The sequence below is a fragment of the Macrobrachium nipponense genome, chromosome 26 (assembly GCF_015104395.2).
Source record: "Macrobrachium nipponense isolate FS-2020 chromosome 26, ASM1510439v2, whole genome shotgun sequence".
NCBI lineage: Eukaryota > Metazoa > Arthropoda > Malacostraca > Decapoda > Palaemonidae > Macrobrachium > Macrobrachium nipponense.
In genome coordinates, this window is record NC_087215.1 from 48,921,165 (window position 1) to 48,943,664 (window position 22,500).

General features: G+C 35.3%; 1 protein-coding gene across 1 annotated transcript in view; it reads left to right on the plus strand.

Moving 5' to 3' along the window:
* LOC135199665 (zinc finger protein rotund-like) overlaps positions 1-22,500 on the plus strand; it is a 481,912-nt gene that overhangs the window by 96,437 nt on the left and 362,975 nt on the right. The gene's annotated exons all lie outside the window — the stretch shown is intronic.

The window sequence follows — 22,500 nt, forward strand, 5'->3', positions numbered from 1 at the left end:
ACAACCAAACAAAGCCAAACCAAAATCTTGAATTTATTCCTGCCGGCGGAATGACTCGTAGATGTTCAAACATCATAAGCATCCTTTATCGGAACTGGAAATATTTTACCCTAATGTATTGTTGTCACTAATTATATCTTCTTCATAATAGTTATGAATGCTTTTTTTTCTTTAGTGTATCTATTTTCCTGTTAGCCATATATTCAACATAGATTTTACATTTCTAAATACTGATTTTCTGTTGTTTATGTCATCATTCGTCTTCAAAAATGGGTATGTTCATGGTGACAGATTTCCTTTTGCAAGTTACTCTTATCCGCGGTCAGTGCTGAGGAGGGTGATCTTACATACATAAGCATTGCTTAAGTTGATGAAAAATTGACCCTTTCTATTTGAGTGTTTGTACAGACAGGAATATAACGCCTACTAAACTATATTACGATTTCAGCGTGCAGACATTTTTATTGTTGATAAGTGTAGTTTACACGAAAAGTCTACGAGAGTCTTTCTGGTTATGTGCATACACACACACACACACACACATATATATATATATATATATATATATATATATATATATATATATATATGTGTGTGTGTGTGTGTGTGTATATATATATATATATTATATATATATATATATATATATGTATATATATATATATATATATATATATATATATATATATATATATATATATATATATATATATGTTAGTGTGTGTGTGTGTGTGTGCGCATATAACTGTGTTTATGATTGCGTGTGTGTTTTAGTGTAGGGTTTTAGACTTATTTCCCAGTCGGGAGGGAAGTTCAGTTGTTGCTCTCTTTTCGATATGCAGTATGCATGCAGCTTCTGTCGGAAACCGTGTTTTTAATTTTATTTTTTTTCTAATATACACCCCGCGTTATTGTTATTTACTGCTTTTCTCTGAGATTGTCATGTGTCAGTTTACATTTCGAAACCGGTAATCCATTCTCTCTCTCTCTCTCTCTCTCTCTTCTCTCTCTCTCTCTCTCTATCTCTCTCTCTCTCTCTCTCTCTCATAGCCAGGCCTATTAGCTGACGATTTAAGATAGTTAATTACGTGATATCTATGTTCAGCATAATTTTTTATTATACTTATCTTGCTATTAGTGCATATATTATATATGTAGGCATATGTAAGTATATACATATATGCATCATATATGTGATATATATATATATATATATATAATATATATATTAGTATATATATATATATAATTATATAATATATATATATATATATATATATATATATATATATATATATATAAGTGGAAGCTCTTTAGTACTTTTTGCATATATACAATACAGGCATAGTCCATTAAACTTGTAAATGGATATGTACGTAGAATTTATTTATGGATATATACAGGGAACCTCTGGTACCATATTTCCTTTTGAATATATACAAGGCGATTATTTTATGAGTGTTTCTTTGTTCATTTGTTCTATGAATGAATACTTTACAATTTGGTAGCTTTTTTTTTATCATAATTGGTGTAATATTTCTTGGATTTAACTACGTATTGAGTTCCTTATTTAAGGTGATGTGTTTCTATATTATTATGAAAAAAGTTCCCTTGTGTAAAGGGTGCTTTAGAAATAATGACTGGAATAACTGCTTCATTCATCCTGCAATCCAGCAACTAGCCCATTCATTCAGTATGTCTCCATAGGGGGGTAGTGATATTAGTGCACCTCACGTAGTGCCTGTAGGCATCTCAAAAGGGTGTTCTCAGCGTCCCTTCGGTCCCTAGCTACACCCACTTTTTTGCCTTCTACTGTACTATATCCATTCCGGCTTACTTTCTTCAGTCGTGCTGTCCAGCCTCTCTAACTACTATTTCTTAGTGCAACTTTGGGGTTTTCTCACGGTTCCTTGTACTTCATCTCTCTCTATCTTGCTGTCCAATCGACTCAACTCCGTTTGTCAGTGTGCTGAGCGCCGAATAGCCCAAAAGGGCCCATTTCTTGTCTTTTCATCCTGAATTTCATGAAATCAGTTCGTAAATCATTCATCATCTAATCTGTTTTTAATCTATGGTAATCCCCGTTACACAAAAGAACCCTTTTGCAAACCTCATGTTTATTGCCTTTTCATTAGATTTCTGTAAAAGAAAACTATTGAGATGGTTATTTGTCTGTCTGTCCGTCCGCACTTTTTCTGTCCGCCCACAGATCTTGAAAACTACAGAAGTTAGAGGGATACAAGTTGGTATGTTGATCATCCACCCTCCAATCATCAAATATATCGAATTGCAGCCCTCTAGCTTCAGTATTTTGATTTTATTTAAGGTTAAAGTTAGCCACATTCGTGCGTCTGGCACCGCTATGGATGCCAGCAGCGCAGGCCACCACCGGGCCGTGGTTGAAAATTTCGTGGGCCGCGCCTGAGAGTTTCATGGGCCGATTGCCCCGAAGTAACTTCATCGCACTGTCCACTTGTTTAGATTATGTGAGCACTTCCTCTCGTCCTTGAAGTATCGGGTTTTGGTGAATTCGTTAACATCTTTTGGTTGTTTGTGCGGAAAATCTCTTGCCGCCTCTTTAATGCGTATCAGAGAAGCCTCATAGGCCATCGCCGCAAGGTCTTGTGGAGAATTCGGGAGCATTAGTGGAATCGAATCGTTTCTGATTCCTTAGACGCATTTAGTCATTCTGGAAAGTTTCTTTTATGGTTTTGAACTCCTTTTCTCAACAGGAGGGAGTAAGTTTCCTGTTTATAAATAAGCAATTTATTTCCCCGATTACCACTTCTGTTGTGCCGAAGCGATTTCAGTCCGTTATTGTGTACACGCCCCGTACATGGCATTATTTATAAAGAAATTGACTGAAGATGTTAGTATCAGTATTTCTTTTCTTATATATTTACAGGCAATTATAGCTTACCGTTATCTCTCAGTTATCTCAATGTGCAATGAACTTCCTTTGAAATATCTTCTTAATAGCATCTGTGGAGATTCACATACATTGGCGATCTCTTTATATCTCATGACCGTCATTGTTGTCGTTAGAATTCCTCTTCGTGATGTTTCATTAGGCCTTATGATCGTTATTAAAGAGAGTGAAGCTCTCATGATCGTTAGTGATATCGGTGAAGTCCTACTTCGGACTTCTGTGAATACCATTTTCATGGGTAATATCCTTGAAGTTCCACTTTGATGAGTTTGTATTCTTGACGTGGTTGAGGAAGTTCTTGCTTGAGGTCTGTATTAATTCAAAAGGGTAATGGGTCTTCTTGAATGTATATAAGGAAAGCAAAGGTCATCGCGTTCCGAAATGCAACATCCCTCCCCCCCTTCCTCTCTCTCTCTCTCTCTCTCTCTCTCTCTCTCTCTCTCTCTCTCTCTCTGGAAAAGAAATAAGAGGAGGAGGACGCGCGCAGGCTCGCGTGCCGCCATAAAAGTGGTGTGCATCGCACGTCCCCTGGCGCATGCGCGGTGTGTCCCAGAGTCACACAGAGAGTAGCGCACCTATGCACACTCACAGATAGATTTATATATAATCTAAATGAATGCATGTTTCCATTTGCACATATTGTAATCTTTTAATTTAATAAGAGCGCATCTCCCATATATTAAAAAAGAAATAAAAGTTGATTTGGGGCAAAAGCTGGATTAAACGTAAAGTAACTTTTATGTTGCGAATTAATTTTGTTAAAGTGCAATTCGCTGTTTTCTATATTGCTTTTAAAAAATGCTACCACCAATTTCGCTGCATTTCCATTATCAGAATAGAAAATATTCAAATAAAACTTTCAGCATATCATGATATCGAATCGGACTGCAACAAGATTGGAAATATTCAGAATTCCTAGAAAATAGGCTTAGATTAAATTTTACCCGTTCTATTTATTTTTTATCGTGCGTTTTTATTATTATCATTATGATCACTCTTTTGGGCTTTTGTTTCACTATTATTGCTTGTACACTTGTTTGCTGTTTTTCGCGTTTTTTTAATGTTTATTTTCACATACGGTTGCATAAACCGTCATTATATTAGAGAATCATTTTCGACAATCTTTTCTGTGTGAATTTGCTTACGGCTTAAAAAAAAGAAATCTGGTATTTTACATTACCTGTTCATAGGGAAAGAGAAGTGAGGTGGTTCAAAAGACACGTAGTTGAAGGTGGACTGAAAAGAGTTGTTCTTTATATAAATAAGGAAAAATTGGGGATTTATCTCCTACCCTAGAATTAAACGCCTTTAATTAGCAAAATATGAACAAAATAAAAAAAAGTCTTTTACTATATACTATTATATTTCATGGTATGTTTTCTACAGTTTTTATTTTTGTCATGTCCTATTCAGATATACAATGGCAAACATAGCTGAAATGGAGTGTTTCTGATGCACTTTTTTTTACATGTATTACTTCAGACTTCACTCCTATAACTGTTCGCCTAGTTTATCGACTCTTGATATTTTAAATACAATTTGATTTCAGTCGACAAACAAACAAAAACAAAAAAATGTCCTGTTCATGAGAACATAGAGGATTTAATCTTTAAATTATAGTCACTGAAAAATACATTGAGCGACTGATGCAATGTCGTATATTTAATTTCATTTAATTTTTCTCATGTTTCCTCCAAGTTTATAGTTTTGGAAACTATAATCGCTTGTAGAAATGTTGGATTGAATTGGAGATGAATTTCGGGACCGTGGTAATTAACATGGAAAAAGAAAGTAACATTACGTATATTTGGAGAGTCAATAACATTATCACAGAAGAAAGATGACATTCTCCAGCGTTATGATTAGAATTCTTATTGTAACTCTATATTTATAAGATAATAGTCCTTAAGCTCTTTCAATCTGACAAAAGTGCGGAGTATGGCGAGTTATAAAATCATAGGCGTCAGGGCTATTATGAGTTGCGTCTCCTTTAAAGTTAAATATAAAAAAAAAAGAATATATAGTTTATTTCAATTCGTTGACTTCAATCAGTAAATGACTTGTGAAGTAGAATTTCGATAACGCAGAAATCATGAGTGAAGGCATTATTAATTCTAGTGCATATGCGTGAATGCATTTACTTTCACATTTTATGGAAGCTGTCATTCGTACTTACATCGATTATTTTTACGAGGGAATAAATGAAATTATATATATGCATATATTTTTATATTTTGTGTGATTGTAGAAGTATACATGATTTTTTCATATGTTTGAATAAAATATTTGTTATGAATATATGGGCCCATGGAACTCTAAAATAGAGGCCAGACTAAATAACGAAACTGACTGAACGCCTTTTTATTATACGTGGAACTATTTCGTCTGGGTGTTGTGAATTACAACCATAAGTGGTAGTACCTTTGAAAAGACAGGACGAAGCATTCCCGAAAACATTAATTCTTGTGGAAAATTAATACGTTTTTAATAGTTCTTTTGTCTTAATTTACTATAAAGACTCCAGTTCAGTTTTTTTTTTTTTTTGTAAAAGTATTTCAAGTGCTGTCTACTTAATCTCTCATATTATCTGTATTGTATTCAACTGATTTTTCATGAAAAGTTTTCAGGCAGCTGAATCTCAGAATACGAAATGGAGTCCCAAGATGTTCGAATCTTTCACTCACAGGAAGTTTTAAGCATCTGTTTGTTAATTATAACCAAAATTCTAGTCATGACTATATATTACATATGTGTGTGTGTTTGTCTGTGCGCGGTGGCGTGTTTGTGTGTGTGTGTGTATGTGTGTGTGTGGGCATAATTTTTACTAACTGTAAATTCATGTTCCGTCAACATCGAAGTAGAGAAAGTCCTGTCTGACTAACATAGTACTGATCACAATCCACGCAGAGGATTTTGCAAATACCCGGTTCAATCTGTTTTTATTTAAACTTTTTTTTTTTTTTTTTTTTTTGTACGGAACATAATAACCAAAGTCCTAATAGTTTTTGAGCGGAAAAAACCGAAAAGGATTATTGGTTACAGAATGATGAGATAGACTGGTTATATACTTTTTCAGATAGGGCATTTTTATTTCATGAAAGTAATCTATTTTTCAATTTTGGATCGGACTGAAGTCCTAGATTTTACTTACACTTCGTTCGTTTTTCGGTTACGAAAATGAGAGTGAAATTGCTTGATCTGTTCGTACTTTTTTCTAGTGGGGATTGATTCATTAGCATTGTGACTCAAGAAGCAGCTTCATTTTAAGATATTGCTTTTTTTTCTGCACAGTGACCATCATCAAAATTAGTCTTTGCTCTTCCGGGGAACATTCTAATAACTTCGGAACTGGTAAGACTTAAGGAAAGTCATGGTTGCTTATTTTCGGGCGTTTTGTTTTTTGATGCTTTCAAGATATAACTCAGAAGTCACACTTCCTGTTACCATTTTACTATCCACTCATCCAGTGCTTTTAGCATCACTTTTTTCCATTCCTTCTATCGGTTGTTCTATTATGTCAAACTTTCCGATCTGGCTTGTCTTTTTTCCTTCAAATTCCTTCTGCATATTATTGGACAAGGATAGGTCGCCGATGATAGCATGACCGTGCATTATTGCGTATTTTCATATTTTAAAGCATTTTTTCTAACTTAATGTGTTGTACTGAACAAGTAATATTTTGCTCGATTCTCACATACCAGACCTAAATTATGCTGAAGATCATTTATTATTCTATTATTATTCCAGGTGCGGAACCATTAGGCGGTTCCATCATTTATTTTTCGAGGGATAAAGTTAGACCTGTTATCATAATCCCATTCTTGATCGAATTAAAAGTTGGATGAGAATTCCTCTGCTTTTAACCTTAACACTGACCTTTCAAAAGCCCACTGTTTGGCATTGAAATTAAATCACTCGCTTCAAATGTAATGTGTTCTTGTATAATCCCATGCTGGATGATGCATTATTATCAAACGTGACTTCATTCCCTTGCCTTCAGCCGTTATTCTTGCTGAAGTAACAATCGGCTAAGCTTGTATCAAGCAATTTTTTATGTTGCGTTAATTTCTGTTTGTAGGAAATTTTTCTCTTATTTTCTGCTCCACAGAGGAGCTCTCTGTAAAACTTTCTTGCCTCACTTTCGGTAGATGGGAAGGGACGATATCAACATGCCAACAGAAATAAGTCACATTCAATTTCGGTTTCAAGTTTTGTCTTTCCTCTTGCAGTATAATTAAAAAGGCATTCATTGTTAATCTGTCTCTTTTTCATATTTTCAGTGTTCTTTGACATTAGATTTCAAGCATCTGTCGCATTTTATTTCGCCTTTTTCATTTCATTTGGACAGCTCACTGCAAGCCTCTCTCGGAGTCCCAACCCCCCACCCCCCGCTCCCTCCACCCCTCTCCAGAAGTCATACTACCCCTTCCCTTCCACTTCAGTCCCCCCTCCCTCCACCGCCTCCACCATCCCCGCGCCTACCCATCCGGCCCCGTTCTCTCCTCAGGAGGCAGGGACCGATCCCTCCCTCCTCATCCTCTCCTCAGTAGGTACGGAGGGAAGAGAGAGGCAGCGGAGTCCAGAATTTCTCTACAGATTATTACCATTTTTTACGACTCTGCAGTTGCCCATTATCCTGAGTATTTCGGCGAATCCTCTTGTTGTCTTAACGTTGTTTCATGACATTATTTTTTCGGAAAAGAAGCATTTTTAAGACTTGCGCGGTTCTTGAAGCCATAATGTGGACCCGTTGCTTCATGTTACAAGGCTAGAGCTGGCTGCCTGCGTCCTCAAATCTCTCTTTTTTTATAGAATTTCGGGATTAAAAAGACAAACACATATATATGTTTGTGTGTGTATGCGCGTGCGTGCTGCTGGTATTTTATATATATATATATATATATATATATATATATATATATATTATATATATATGATGGTATATATGCGTATATGTATACGGTGCACTTTTTGTGGAAGAGTGCCACGGTAAAAAAAAAATGGTAGATAAGCGATTAAAGAGTTTTAGTTTCTCTCTCTCTCTCTCTCTCTCTCTCTCTCTCTCTCTCTCTCTCTCTCTCTTTTTCCACCGGGTCCGCTGAAATGCTAAACGACATTGCATGGGAAATTTAATTGATTATGGAGCAGTAATAAAAAATATTCAAATGGAGTAACTTTGAAAAAGACTTTTTTTTTTTCCTTCAAAAAAAAAGTTTTCCTTTTTTCGTTCGTTTTAAACCATAAGCGAAGCTACTATTGTTTTAATATGCCAAAATGACACGAGTGAGCTATTTAATATTGCTTTGGTTATAAAGAAATAAAAGGAAAAAATGCTGGTGGAGTTGCATTATTGAGTCCCGTGTTTTAAAATCAGTTTTTATGAACTGCCACGGCGTTGTTTATTTTATTGAAGTTATTTTTTATATATGTTTTATCATTCATGTTCGCTAATTCCTTTAGTTTCTGGCGTTGTTAAACTAATGGTTATTTTACGTAGTTTTTCGTGGCCTAGAATATAATGTAAGCATACCGTCTCTCTCTCTCTTTCTCCTCTCGGCCCTCTCTCGTCTCTCTCTCTCTCTCTCTCTTCCTACTCTCTCCTCCTCTCTCTATCTCTCTCTCTCTCTCTCTCTCTCTCTCTCTCTCTCTCTCACGTCCTTCTTCGTTTTTCTTCTCGTCTGTCGTTTTTTACCATTTTCTTGCACATAAACCCATACACACAAAAATTTATATATATATATATATCGATATATATATATATATATATATATATATATATATATATATATATATATTATATATGTGTGTGTGTATGTATAGGGATTAGAAGCACAGCAGTAGTGAGTGAATTGAATGCAGTTCGATTATTTAAAAGATTTTCATAGACAAACAGATGTGAAGATTCAATTTCACTTTGTTGTCTATGTGTATGTATATATGTATGCTCGTTTGATTAAAAGTAATTACTTATCTCAATCAATAGAAAAGGTGAAATATAGGTTTGCAGGTCCTCTACTTAATAATATATAGACGGACATTAAACTAATGGGCATAAACTCAAATTGTATAGAAAGTGTGTAAGATAAATCTCTTTAGGAGCCATTGACTTCGGAGCGAATTCAAGGATACTTTATGAACGGCAACCGATGGAATAAGACTTTCTCTTGCCGAAACAAAAACACACCCTCCCCCCCTCACCCCTCCCCCCCTCCCTACCAATCCTCGGAATGTCCGTCGGAATCGCTTGGGTTTGTAAAAGAAAAAAAAAGGAAAAAGTCGTAAAATGGATTTTCAGAAATCACGTATGGATAATCTGGAATTGTAGGAATGCAGTACGCCCTCAATGTTCGCGGGAATGGATGGGTGAGGGGGGAAAATTGGTGGGGGGGAGGGGTGCCGAGGACGTTATTTTACGTATGGCGATTTATAATAGTTAATATTCTCAATTCATTTCGCTCTTGAATTATGTTGCTAGAGGAGAGAGAGAGAGAGAGAGAGAGAGAGAGAGAGAGAGAGGCGGCGTTCGTTTCTCTAATGGCTTTTTATGCAATTACATTTCATCGGACTTCCATTTCGGTTCGTATTTTACGACGCGACGATAAAACCCGGCGTCGCCAAAAATGTAAACAAAGATTCGCTGAGAGAGAGAGAGAGAGAGAGAGAGAGAGAGAGAGAGAGAGAGAGAGAGAGAGAGAACTTACTGTTCCTTGTCTTGGGATAAGAAGAGAAGGAAAGAGAGATAGATGGGATAAATGTTTTGCATATGTCTCTCTCTCTCTCTCTCTCTCTCTCTCTCTCTCTCTCTCTCTCTCTGTTGGTTAGAGAAATCCCAATTTCTGTCATAAGCACATAAAGCACTTGGAAGTTGTTCCTCCCAGTATGAGCCCATAAACACTTTTTTTTTTTTTTTTTTGAGAAAAAATACTATCCGTCTCTGAGAAGTCATGATGGTAAAAAACAATTGCAGAGAGAGAGAGAGAGAGAGAGAGAGAGAGAGAGAGAGAGAGAGAGAGAGCACCGGAGATTCATATTGATGCTCCCCGCCCCCTCACCTCCCCCCTTTTTGGTCGTGATAAGATCTCATTACTCTCTAAGTGGAGTTGATATCATTGTCATTTTCCTCCACATAATTTGTCTTAATTACCCTAATCGTGGCCTTGAAGCCTTCCTTTTCATGAATCCTCTCTCTCTCTCTCTCTCTCTCTCTCTCTCTCTCTCTCTCTCTCTCTCTCTCTCTCTCTCTCGAAATTGCTGTGATTAAAAGTAATATACGCTCCTTATATAAATTATGAGGAACAATACCCTCCCTATACGGTAACTGTTTTGAGTGAGTCAGGGGCAGGGCCGAGGTGTTCCTAATTCTACCTAGATGCAGATTATTTATTTTTTTTATTTTTTCCGTCGCTCTTGTATGCTCCATGGTCGTCGTGATTCAGTTATTTGTTAGTTTGATTATTGCCGTCATTTTTATTTCCTTCCAAATTCTGCTTGGTCTTGTTTCATTTCCACAGATATTGCTTCGTTATTTTCATTTATGGTATTCTTGGTTATATGGTTAATTGTTGTTTGAATTGCGTTGAAGTTTACTCTTATTCTAACAAATTATTTGGACGTTATTCCTCTTCTGTTATCCTTGAAGTTCATTCATCTAGTCATCGAAGTTTCTTCTTTTTGCTATTTCTCTCAAGATTGCTTTGCGGTAACATTAAATTTTGACTGGTTAACCTTCATATTATAGTTAACTCCAGTTCACCATTCTAATATTTTTCTCATTTATTAGCATTTCTTGCAATGACATGCCGTTTGACATACCTTTTTTTTTTTTTACTATGTCCATATTTATTTAATATTCGGCTGTAGAAACCCGGCGCACGCTCAAACGCAAACATTTTATGATGATGTATGTATGTAGGTATGGATGGATGTATATATATATATATATATATATATATATATATATATATATATATACACACATTATATATATATATATATATATATTATATATATATATATATATATGCGTGTGTGTGTGTGTGTGTGTGTGTGTTTGTTTGTGAGCGAACAAAAATGTACTATATTATCTGTTAATATTTACTTTACAAGGACTAAGAGTCACACTTTGCATCTGCTATTCGTCGAGTTATATCAGTTGCCAGCGAAGAGTAGGTGCTTTCTGGCTTGATGGAATTTAATATTTAATGTGAGAGGAAGAGGTTTGTGTAAGGCTTTTATTGGAATAGTACCAGAACACCACTGAGCTTTTTGGGGGGTTTCGCTGAGAGGTAATTCTCTCTCTCTCTCTCTCTCTCTCTCTCTCTCTCTCTCTCTCTCTCTCTCTCTCTCTCTCTCTCTCTCTCTCTCTCTCTCATTTTGAAACCTTGTAGGTTACTTTTGTAATTGAAAATAATTTTGTTTTGAATGTCTTGTTGTAAGGTGTCCTTAATATATTAAAAAGCAATCATTTAAGCTTGACAATCAATATTTTGTTTGCTTTCTTTAAGTGTCGAATTTTATTATGAACGTATATTGATTTTTATTTGTATCAGAGAAAATATCCTTGCTAGGATCAAGTTTAACAAGAGTATCTGTAATATTTTTATGTCAAGAAAATGTGGAAGTTTCCATTTCATTTGTTATTCTGTTAGGGATAAGTAGGAATTGATTTTGTATATATATATATATATATTATATATATATATATATATATATATATATATATATATATAATATATATGTGTGCGTGTTGTGTTCTGTATGTGTGTGTGTCAGTATGTGTGTGTGTCTGTATAATTGTAATAACCACAATGCCCTCTTAACTTCTCAAATTCTTTGCTCAGTTTTGGATACGCTTGTCACTACAAAGCCTCGAGTTCCAACTTCAAAGTAATATGAAGAAATCATGATGTCCGGTAGCGGGAAACGAACCCGCGGTACCATAACCACGACGAGGTCACCTTGCCGACCTTTATCTGGTAAAAATGATAAGTAGATGGTACATATATATATATATATATATATATATATATATATATATATATATATATATATATATATATAATTCCTACTTATCCCTAACAGAATACCTTCCCGACAAAGTTGGGGGACTATAATTTTTTCTTTCCGTTTGTCTATCACGCTTACTTCCTCATCACAATTTTTGCACAGTTAAAGGGATTTAGTTAACTTGTAGTGAGGTAGACCGTCATGAATAAGTGAGCATGAATGGAGATTCTCTCTATCTCTCTCTCTCTCTCTCTTGTAAGTAGGTATAAAATTTGCAGACTTGTGAAATCATGGTTTCTAATGCCGTAGATATTCTTTACAGTGTTGTTTTGCACCACTACTCTTGCAAAATGTGAGATAAAGACTTCACATTCGCCTTTGCATTTCGAACTGTAATCTTAAGACCTTGACCCTCGTACTAAAAATAGCAGCCACCTGGGCATTTACAAATACGTCTAATAAACAGAAATAGTCTGAGTCATCTAACTTTGCAAGAGCCATGATTGTGTCTTATTTAACATTTCATCATATATATAGGTACTTTTTCGGACAATTATAGGCCGCTGCGCCTCTCTATGCCCTACATGATGCAATAAACCGGACCTCGATCGGACAATTCTCTGATTTTTGACGAATATTTGGGTTTTCATTCAATATGATTATTTTGATGTTTTTTGGCTTAGAACAGTATACTAAACGTCTACTAATTATGACCAACATATATATATATATATATATATATATATATATATATATAATATATATATATATATATATATATATATATATATATATATTATATACATATATATATATATATATATATATATAGTATATATATATATTATATATATATATATATATATGTATATATAATATATATATATATATATATATATAGTTATATATATGTGTGTGTGTGTGTGTTTGTGTAATTTAATCCTATTCATTGCCTTCTCTAAGAGGACTTGCCTCCGGGGATGTCTACTTTCACCAATTTTTGGAAATTTTTTATGTGTTTCCTCCCACCATACTCTTCTTCCTGGATGCTACCCGCAAGAGTCGGTTAACACCACCAGATACACAATTCACTGCAGAACTGTTGACATTGGTTATCGGAAAAATCCAGGGGCGAGCTATCTCTCAGTCCCAGCTAAACCATCAAATTGCGAACATTTCCAGAATGATTTGTCCATTCGGGTCATTCCTCGTCGGTTAATTGGACATTTGAAGGAAACCAGATTCCAGCGCCGACTCGCGAAGTGTCTTGGATAATTGCCCCAGAATAGCAGGTATTTAAGCGGCGGGTATTAATGATTAGGAGGCAGGTGAGGTTAAGAAACGAGCCCTCATAATGCCAGTCGGGTCCTCCGGACGCTGTACTGCTTGAGCTACCCGCTGGTATGTTGTCTGTCTTGCAAGGGGAGGGGGAGGGTAGTTGGGTTGGGGTCCTTGTACCCTCTGGTAGGTGTGGTAGGGGCTGGTGTAGGGGTTAGTTATTGGTCGGTCGACCGGAAAAATGAACTTTTGCAAAACACGACTTTTTATTTCTCTCTCTCTCTCTCTCTCTCTCTCTCTCTCTCTCTCTCTCTGTGGTCGGTAACTAGGTGAAGGTTCGCACAAAGTTTTCTTCTTATATCTCCTTTTGTTTGAAATCAAAGCTTTTTGCTTTCGTATGGAAATGTTTCCCCCCGAATTATTGTTACTTACGTTGTCTGTTACCGGCCCCCTCCAAAAACCTGATCCTGTGAATAAGATCTGCTGTTAATTGCATACCTTTAGCTCACAAAATATATTGCGAATGGAATATTTAGCTCTTGCTTTATTTTTTAGTATAAAGTTAGCTCTCGATATGCATTTTGTACCGAATACTTAGCTGTCGATACATATTTTATATTGAATTTTTAGTTCTCAATATATATTTTGTATTGTAAATTCAGCTCTCAATATGTATTTTGCATAGAATATTTAGCTATCAATATAAATTTTGCATTGAACAGAGTCCTGATATTTCATACGTTTAATTTTACAACTGGGATGGAATGGAAACGGTTGGCCCGATGTGTGGTATTGTGATTCTAATATAAAAGGCAACAGAACGGAGAAAGCAAATGGGCAGAAAAGCAGAAAATGAAGTAAAGGTGATAATTGGATTGATGTATAAACTTGAGAAAGTAATAGTTTGACAGCTGGGAATCTTGATTACCCTTTCCTCTCGTATTTGTTAGTCAATTGTGGTCATTAATGTTTTCATTTCTTATCTTCGACAGTTTTCTTTTTTTCTTTTCTATACGTGTGTGCGTGTGCGCGCGCGCTCGTATATATATATATATATATATATATATATATATATATATATATTATATATAATATATACTATATATTTATATATATATATATATATATATATATATATATATATTATATATATATATGTGTGTGTGTGTCTGTATGTGTGTGTGTGTGTGCATATTTGTTTTATTTCCCCGTTCAGTGAGAAGACTTAGTCTTGTCGGTACGACGCTGAGAGGTATGCTCGTGTTTCGGATCTCATAAGACATTACACTCCCGGTAAAATAGAATTCTCACACGATCGTCAGATATTCGCTAAGTTATTTTTGCGTTCCAAGGAGCCATAATAGTAACCGATTGTTAGAAACGCCGATGATGTTCATGGCAGTGCAATATTGTCATTTTCATCTTGAGAGTCCAAGAATGGGAATGGCCACAAATGCGGTTTTCTAAATGAGAGTGTCTGCGAGAGGAAGACGAGACTCCTAGAAGGAAGGATTTATTAAGCTTCGTGTGGGGCGAAAGTTGTTGTTGCCGAAGTGGAGAAGCAGTGAATTGAAGTAGCCTCACCACTTCACAGTAAACTGGGATAGAAATCTCATTTGTGATGTGAAATGGATTGTGAGACAACTGGTGCTAAAAACTATTGGTTTCTGGTGGGTGACATTGAGGCGTCGTTGAATGTGAGTGGATTATTCCATTTTCCACAGATTGTTAAGGAAAAGGATATCTGTCGTAAAAAGTATTATGCGTAGTGTATACAACCTGATATGGAAGGATATAATAGTCAGGGGGAAGGTTAGAACGATTCGTAAGACATATTAACAACAGATATCCGTTTTAGCCTTATTTTATGTATCTTTCTGATTACCGTTGTTGAACTTGGCCCAAATGAAGTCCTTTTCACACGTTTGTCTGCGATGATGGCGAGACCGTCTATTGGTGCACCTCTCCCGGCCTAAGATTACATCTTCAGTGCTTCCTTTGGCAGCCGATTCCTACCCCGTGGGTCGTTATTTAAAAAGTTGCCTGTCAGTCATTACGGCTTTATTATCATTCTTTCGTATTCCTTTCCGGTAAAGGCGAGAATTGTATTGTCTCTTTTGATGAGGCGTTGCTTTGTTGCTGAGTTTTATTTTCCCACTCTTGACCCACGGTATCTGATTCGTCAGTTTTGTTATGTATGAATACAATGAAAAGTGTTAATATTATCTATGTATCTATCTGTCTATCTGTCTCTGTTTATATATATATATATATATATATATATATATATATATATATATATATATATATATATATAATCGAATACCACAAGAAAATGATAAGCAGAAATCCAAGCGCTTCCGTCTTACTAAGACATTGTCAAGGAACGAATCATTCGTTCCTTGACAATACCTTAGTAAAGACGAAAGCGCTGGGATTTCTGCTTATCATTTTCCTGTTGTATTTGCTCATTTAATGAAGTCACGTGCATCTACTGTGATTTCTTAATCATATGTATATATATATATATATATATATATATATATTATATATATATATATATATATATATATATATGCATATATATACATACATACATACATGCATAGATAAATAGAGATAAAAAGATAGCGTTCCTATAAGGGAAGAACTCTTTATACTGTTATAGAATAGAGAAAAACGTACTTTTTTTAGATGAGAGAGAGAGAGAGAGAGAGAGAGAGAGAGAGAGAGTTTCATACTCAGGCTCCTGATTTTCCCCGTGAACTCTCTAGCCCTATTTCGAGCTCCTGAAATACTTTGGGATCTTTGCACCTTTCAACCAGTTCAGAGTAACCTCCAAATCGCGCACATGCCCCTACACCAAAATGTCAAGTAGATTGGCCTCTGCCTCTGGCCTGAGTGATCTATCGTTGAAACTACTCGCCCTTTCGCGACGCCGGAAGCATTTTCACGAATGTGCGTCCCTTGGCAGACAACCTATGATTAAATGTCTGTTATTTTAACGAACACAGACATTATGCACTTCGTATTTAGGCTCTCGCGGTGGGGTTAGTTGGCCTTCTCTTTCAAGATCGGAGATCGAGACCTTCAACCTAAAAAGACTGCGACAACAAGATGCACCTTAATATTGCTCCTATTTATGATCGTAAAGGACATGATAACTTGTGTTATCAGGTACGACATTCCACCGACGATTACCGGGATGATGACTTTCTGCTTTTGCGTACGATACTCTGAGTTTGGACTGAAATCTTTCTGCTCTTCAACGCCCCCCGCCTTTTTTTATCTTTTGTGAATTAGCCTTGCTGTCAGTTTCCGGTTTTCTTCCTCTTCTTCTCCTTCTTCTTCTTTTGAATAATTCTTGTTTTTTACCACTCGGTAAACTGGTTATTGCGAAAGAGTGTATTGTGGAAAATTCCCGCTCTGTGGTTTTCCTGGATAAAGACTAGTATTACGATTATACTAAGGCAAGGAGGTAGCTACTCCTTCAATGGCCCCAATGTTTGAAAGCGTATATAGAAAAATGGCTTAAAATACTGAAGGGAATCCATTTGAATAGCTTCGTGTATTGATTAAAATAACTGAACCGAACGAAGTAAATTTTACCTTAATGCTAAGTTAAGAACGATGATTTTGATGATTAATGTGCCATGACGAAATGTGAGTAGCTTTTGAGAAATTGGATAATCTTTATTATACTTACAACACTATTTATGAGACTTCAAAGATATTTTTAGTCCGATGGTACAGTGACGTAATATATAAAGCATTTTCAAGTTGTACTATATTCTTCTAATTTCTTTAGTTTCCTTTATATTAATAAGCAGGTTTGATTATCATTTATTATTTCAGTTAAGCCTCTTATACTTTATTTTTTGCATTTATTTTATTATATAAGATAAACTAATATTTCCGTTTGTGTTTTCTAATGTTTACCATTTACTGTGTTGTAATTTTCTTATTGCTATCGAGTAACTGTCTTTTTCCAATCCCACGGTATGTTACCTCACACACACACACACACAGACACACACACACACACACATATATATATAATATATATATATATATATATATATATATAGATATTCTATATATATATATCTATATATCTATATATATATATATATATGTGTGTGTGTGTGTGTGTGTGTGTGCGTGTGTGTGCATGTGTGGGGGAAAGGGGAAGGAGGTAAGTGTGTGTAGTTTTTATATATATATTATTATATATAATATATATATATATATATATATAAAATATACATATCTATAATATATATAATAATATATATTATATTATAATATTATATAATCCTATATATATAGATATAGAATAATATGTGCTTTTGTTTGTGGTGTGTGGTTGTGGTGGGGGGGAAGGGAAGGACGGTAAAGTGTTGTGTTTAGTTATTATATATCTAATATATATATATATATATAGACATTATAATATATATATGTTGGGGCTGGTGGTGTTGGGTGTTGTGTGTGTGTTGTGGCTTGTGTGTGTGGGTGTGGGGGGGGAGGGGGGGGGGGGGTTTTGAAGGGAAGGATGGTAAGTGTGTGTGTAGTTTTATTTTATCTATTATATAATGTATATAAATAATATATATTATTATATATATTATCTTATATAATATATATAATATATATTCTTTTATTCGTTTATTTATTATCTTCGGCCTTCCACTTACACAGAACATTCCTTACCTTAAATCATTATTATTCAGTTTACAATATAAGATTTTTTGTACAATTTTATTTTTGCGAATTCATCAATTTTTTTATCCATTTTAATTTTTGCCAATTCATCAATGTCTGCAATTACTTTCATAGGTGAGTGAATAAACCTAATTAGTGGTCGACAATGTTAACAGATGAAATTAATGATTAATATGATAATGAGCTGTGCATGAATGAATGTACAGACGTAATTAATTAGTGAACTTCGATGCCAAGAATAAAATAAACTCTTGCAAAAATAGTGATGATTTATAAATAGTGATGATCGACTCATCAGTGCTACCTTTAGAATGCAACTATTTAAAAAAGAAAAAAAAAAAGGTGAGATTTTTTATTCTTGCCGTCAAGTGACTTTATCGTGTGTTTCCTTAGATCAAGCGAACTTTATAACGTCCTAATTAGTCTTTGTGGGCACGTCCTTCTGCCGGTCCATGCTCGCCTGCCCACGTGTGCCAAATTTATCGGTATCCTATCTTTTTTTAGTTTGTTTTATATTTGTCACTTGCCTTCCTTGGTGCAAAGGGAATGAGTGAATCAGTTGACAAAGGTTGACTTGATGATAAGGAAGACTTTAACTTTGTCATACTTTATATAGTTTTACGTTTTCAGTCATTGGTACCAAATTTATATCTGCTTGGTTTTGTGTGACTATGTCGAAAACATTTTTACTTGATTTTCTAACCCTTTTTTATTTTTATTTGATTTTCTAACCCTTTTTACCTTCATCATTCTAAAAATTCATCTCACTTCTCTGACACCCTCCCTCCTTTTTTTTCTAAATGTCAAAAGAAGTCTTGCTAGTTTGCCTTCGCTTGTCAGGTAAGCTTGTAATCCTTGATCGGTTCTTATGCAAACATTACTGTCCTGTTTGGAAAGAGATAGGTACAAAAAACGTCGCGTTTTATCTCGTTTAGTGCGAACATTCTCTCTCCTCTCTCTCTCTCTCTCTCTCTCTCTCTCTCTCTCTCTCTCTCTCTCTGAAACCATAGGTAAACTGAAATAATGGTGTATCCATTTGTTTTTTTTTATACTTTCTTTCTTTAATGTCTGTTGATTGACATTTTTCAAGCTTCATCTCATTGTTCATTTTTTTTCAAACATAGCTTACCTGTACTCTGTTTTTTTCCATCTGTCCATCCACCTGTGGTGTTTTTGTATGGTAACACTGCGTCCCGGGCTTTAGACAGTTACATTCAGCTTACATTCAACGATTAAAATAATATCCTATTTCGAATATTAACGGTGTAATTCGCATACAGTAAATTATTAAAACACTTTTCAGTTGCAAATGTACACCCAGATATCCTTTTATTTACCTAAAACTTACACATGGCGTAACTATCTAAAGCCCGGGACGCAGTGTTACCATACAAAAACACCACACGCGGATGGACAGATGAAAAAAAACAGAGTACAGTTCTCCTTGTATGAAGATTTGCTAATGCTATTTCTTCCTGAAATTTGGCGTGAGGGATCCTGGCAGTTGTGACGCAAGATAATTTGCTATCAGCAATTTTCCTGAATTTGAAAGACCACCTGTCATTACTGTTATCTTAACAGAATAAGACTGATTTCATTCAGCCAAATGACAACACGATAACCATAGCCCTTGACGCCGAAGACACATCTTGTGCTAGAGTAATATGAATAAGAAGGATCCCTCTTTATAAACTGGAGGTGCCGTTTGATGTTAGAAGTTCCAGCACATAATGGATGGGGGTTACTATTCCTTAAGGAGGTTGCCAGTGAAAACTGGAGTTCTCTGGTTGATAAAGAATGACTTTTAATCGTAAGGGAAGGTCTTTCCAATTAGGTCTTTTCCCAGTCGGCCGAAAAACAAATGACTGTCACTGGATGGAGTTTGAGTTGACACATGATAAAAGGAGGTTACTAATTAATTCGACTCATTGCTTTATGCCTACGGATTTACGTTGTGTAATACTCTCTCTCTCTCTCTCTCTCTCTCTCTCTCTCTCTCTCTCTCTCTCTCTTTCTTTGTGTGTGTTTACGTATGTATAATAATGATACAAACATATAATTGTATATCATATCCGTCGTTACCTGTATTTTACGACGTTAATTAAATATATTAAGAGAGAAAGGAAACTTGAGTGGAGGGTAAGTGCATAGATGATGGGGTGGTTAGTAGGGAGATTGGGTTTGGGGTGTGTGGGGGGAGGGGATAGGTATACACAGGTAAGGGGGGTTGGCTGGTGGATGGGTAGGGTGGATGAAGGGGGAGGATGGGCGAAATGAGGCTGCTGGCGAATTTCATGGTATTGCGGAAATGAGCATTTGAGTATCTCGAGTATAATTTATTTCATGGCCCCTCTCCTCCTCCCCCAAGGGCTTACAATCCCCCTCCCCCCTTCTCTCTCTTCCCCCGTTGCGATCCAGTCATTAGTGGCCCGAAATTATGTTTAAAAATATGGATTCGCTCTCATACATGTCTGGGTCAATTACGATGTGCATTTTGGCGAAGTAATTACGCGACGAGTTACGAGTCTGTGTCCGGAGTGCCTGTCAACCAGGGTGGTGATTTGGCCTTCACCTACCATTGAGGACAATCCTTTGGCCCTAACTCCTCTCCTCCTCCTCCTCCTCCTCCATTTCACTATCTTCTTCTACTTCTTCTGCTTCCCGTAGCCCCATCCTCTTATTTATTACTTTTCAGTTTCTTTCGTTATGAAGTCTGTGTTACCTTTATTATATATTATCTTTGCTGAATTTCTTGTAACTAATATCTGGAGTTTTTATAGCGATGACAGTCACGAATATTTTATTAGCCCGTAAAGTACAATATATCAATTGTGTTGTGTGTCGTTAATAGTATGTATTTTATATATATGTATGTATGTTCAGTAATAAATATACGCACTCTGTAGTAAATTTCGTCATGCATCCTTACCTGTACACACGCTGCGAATGGCTTATTTTATACTTTAATAATTACTGTTTTTAATAGTAAAAAGAAAAAAATATCGGTACTTCCCCGATTACTCTTGAAGATTCTTACTCTCGATGGAGGTCGTCCCGAGAAGTGTTTGGCTGATTTGTCATCATTCATTTTCTTTACTGAAGAAAATCCACAATCAAATGTACGTATATAAATTCTCTCTGATAAGGAAGCTTCCGCTAAAGTGATCAGACGACCTGTTTCGTGGAAAGAATCTCTTTTCATCAGGTTCCGTGGGTTCCTTAAATTGCATGGTTTTCATTAGTTCAGATTCTGTAATTTCAGGAATAATTGTTCATGCGTTTTAATTCATAGGTATTTTGTAAAATGATGATAACGGTTATCACTGTATAATTTAAAAAAAAAATTTTAATTTACGACAGGATTTATTTATTTGTTATATATTTTGAATGACAACGTATTCTGTCGATGATTTAGTACGTATTGAATCTTCTTTCCTACTTTATAAAAATCAGGTTTCGGCAGCCTGGCGCAAGCGAGTGCGTTGCCGAACCTTGGTTGGGAAACCTCAGCGAATTGCATTATTTTTTTTTTAATTCGTCTTTTCGAAGATTTTGTACAATGTTTCTTTTCGTTATTTTTTTCATTGCTTATGTGCGCTTAACGAATCAAGTGTTTGACTGTGTAAAGAAAATAAGGATGTAATATAAGTTTTCCATCCCGTATTTCGACAAAGGAATGTGCCTAACTCAGACTGTTTATTTTCATTTATTTTTTTTCTTAGTGGACACGCTGGTATTTAGAATACAGTCAGATTGATTGTAAGAGGATGTTAAAATATTACTTTGTGTGCACGTGTGACTAAGTGTACACTGGTACGTGTGAACGCTATTGTGGGTAATCAGACGCAACTTCATTAGATAAGGATTTAAGAAATGTAGAAAAATTTCCAGAGCAATTTCATCGCTATTTTGTATTTAATATTTATCGACGAGAACTTTACATGAAGTTAGTACTAAGACTGTTGGAATTGGACTTGTCGGAAGTGGGAAGCCGTATAAATTAGTATTATTTTGACTGGCGTTATAACGTACTCCGTAAGTGGTACGATTTAGTGCGTTAAAGTGATTTGCTAGTCAGTCGACTTCGTAGTAGTGATGAGATTCGTTTTATATATGTACGTAGTTTTAATATGTGGTATTTTGTAGTACTTTCTACAATTTTTTTTATTTCTAATATATGATGTGTCTGAATAGTTTTCTTCAAAATTTTAAGCGGTTTTTAGTATTAAGGATTTTGTGTAATCATTAGCACGAAATGAAGAGTTTTCTTTCTTTAGCAGGAATACGAACTGATACCTTAAATACACTAGGAAAACGACCCGTTGCAATTGCGCATCACAAAGCGGGGCAGCTGATGTAACCCTGAGGAAACCGAATAGTTTCGGGGTAATTTCAACAGATTAGGAAAGGAATCGTAATTCAAAAAAGTAATTTTAAATAATTAAGAAAGGAAAACTTATGAAAATGAATAGGGAATTTTGACAATAAAAATGCAGTGCCATCTTTCAATTTTCAGAAACATGAAAATTGAAATGTCCTGAATGTATGTTATGAAATTTTCC